Source organism: Mustela lutreola, chromosome 2 (genome assembly GCF_030435805.1).
Source record: "Mustela lutreola isolate mMusLut2 chromosome 2, mMusLut2.pri, whole genome shotgun sequence".
NCBI lineage: Eukaryota > Metazoa > Chordata > Mammalia > Carnivora > Mustelidae > Mustela > Mustela lutreola.
This window is the reverse complement of record NC_081291.1, coordinates 150,316,739-150,319,287: the sequence shown is the minus strand read 5'-3', so window position 1 is coordinate 150,319,287 and position 2,549 is coordinate 150,316,739. Positions and strand designations below refer to the sequence as shown.

General features: G+C 32.1%; 1 non-coding gene across 1 annotated transcript; it reads left to right on the top strand.

Moving 5' to 3' along the window:
* Positions 1-2,103: 2,103 nt before the first annotated feature.
* On the top strand, positions 2,104-2,249 carry LOC131826083 (U4 spliceosomal RNA). Its single transcript, XR_009351408.1, has one exon. It is a non-coding gene; the product is annotated as a U4 spliceosomal RNA (small nuclear RNA).
* The last annotated feature ends 300 nt before the right edge of the window (positions 2,250-2,549 follow it).

Here is a 2,549-nt window from a genome sequence, read left to right as displayed (position 1 = left end):
CCATTTAAGATCTAAAACTCTGATCATTTGAAAGAAAATTAGGTTATAGTTATCCAAACACCATTTCTCGTTACATTTAGCTTATTTATTCCTTTACATTCCCTTCCATTATCAATGAAAACAAGAACTCCTAAATAAGTCTTTTAAGACAATGAAAACAGCTGAAAGTGAGCAGCTTCTCTTGGCAACAAATTTTTAGTGTTCATGAGGTAGGCAAAGTTTTGAAGAGCTCATTGTTATATCTTTAGAATAGTAAGAATACATTGCTTAAATTATTCTAGTTAAATCATATTTAGAAGGAAATTCTGAAAGCTCCCAGGAAGCACTCTTCCTTCTATCATTATGAAAAGTGTTTATTAGAACAGTAGCAGTAGTCACAAGGTTTTCAGATTTTTGAAAATTAAAAGTTAAACTATTTTTAAGTAGTTTGATACCATTGTAGTTACCACCCCTCCAAAGCCAGTGAAATCACCTCCAATTTACATATATATATATATATTTGAGAGAATTATAGCTTCAAATGCAATTGAAAGAAATAATACAGAGATCTCACGTACCCTCTATGCAAAAGTAACATCTTCAAAACTGTAGTATAATTTCACAAGGATATTGACACTGATACAGTCAAGACACAGAAATATTCTGTCACAAGGAGGATTCTTTGTGTATGCTTTAATAGCAACTTTAATAGCAACAATGTAACTTTAATAGCAACAATTATCAGCTCTCTATTTCTACAGTTTTGACATTTAAAATATGTTGTACAAATGGAATCGTACAATAGGTAACCTTTCGGTATCTGGATATGCACACAAATTATTGGCTCATCCTGACATGCCATGGTATGGATGTGTCACAGTATGTACAGCCATTCACTTGTTGAAGAATATCTGGACTGATTCAGTTTTTGACTATTATGAACAAGGTTTTGTGCGAACCTGCCTTCATTTCTCTGAGATAAATGTCCAAGAGTGCCATTGTTTAGTCATATGGTGGCCGCATGTTTAGTTTTTAAGAAACTGTTAAACTGTCTACCTGAGTGGCCAGACCATTTTGCATTCCTACTAACAATATGCAAGCAAGTGAATCAGTTTCTTGACATCTTTGTCCGAATTCGGTGGTGTCACTATTTTTTATTTTAGCTTCTGTGGTAACTGTATAGCGATGGCTCATCATGGCTTAAATTTTAATTTCCCTGATAGTGATATTGAATCAACTTTTCATGTGCTTATTTGCCACTTGCATACCCTCTTTGATGAAGTGTCTCTTTATGTCTTTTTCCCACTAACTGAACTGTTTCTTTTTTTACTGTTGAGCTTTGAGCATTCTTAATGGAGTCTAGACAAAGTCTTTTATCAGATATGTCACTTGCAAATATTTCCTCCAACTTAGTAGTTTGTCTTATCCTCTTAACAGGTTCTGTCACAGAACAAAAGTTTTTAAGTTGAATTTATTATTATTTCTTTTATGGATTGTGTATTTGATGTTAAGTCTAAGAACTATTGGCCTAGCCCTAAACTTGAAGATTATCTCATATTTTTCCCTAAAAATTTTATAATTTGACATTTAACTTCATGATTCAATTTAAACTTAGTTGATATATAGTGTTAGGCGAATGTGATAACCACTACACTACGGAAACCTACTAGTTGATATATAGTGTATAAGGTTCAGACCAAGGTTCAATTTTTTTTCTTTGGATGTCTAATTGTTCCAGCACATTTGTTAAAAAAGCTATCCTTTCTTCATTGAATTGCTTTTGCACACTTGTCCAATGTCACTTGGGCATATTTGTGTGGGTCTATTTCTAGGTTCTCTATTCTGTTTCAATAATCTCTCCTTCTGTTAATACTACCCAATCTTGATTATGAACCTATGTAGTAAGATTCCTCCCACCTTTTTCTTCTGTTTCAAAATTTTTAGCTTTGTAAGTCCTTTTCAATTCCATATGAATTTTGGAATAATTTTATCTCTATCTGGAAAAAGTGTTGCTGGAATCTTAATAAGAATTATGTTACACCGATTGGGGGAGAATTGATATCTTTATTATGTTGAGTCTGCCAATCTAGGAACACTTATTTATGTCATTTTCTTTCTTTCATCAGCTTTGCGCAGTGGCAGTATCATAGCCAATGAGGTTTATCCGAGGCGCGATTATTGCTAATTGAAAACTTTCTTTCTTTCATTATATTTTAATTTTAAGCCCACAAGTTCTGTATTAATATGTTTTGTTAGATTTACACCCAAATATTTTATTTTTGAATGACTAAAAATCATATTGTATTTTTAATTTTTATGTCCACATTTTTATTGCTAGAACATAGAGATACAGTATTTAAAGTATTAATCATGCATCCTATGACCTTGTTGAACTCACTGATTTGTTCTAGCTATTTTGAGGGGTTTTGTTTCTTTGGCAGTTTGGTTTTGATTTTGGCTTGTAGATTCCTTGGAATTTTCTATGTAGACAATTATGTCATCTGAGAATAAGAACAGTTTTATTTTTTGCTTTCTAATCTGTATGCCTTTTATTGTTTTTTCTTTCTTTA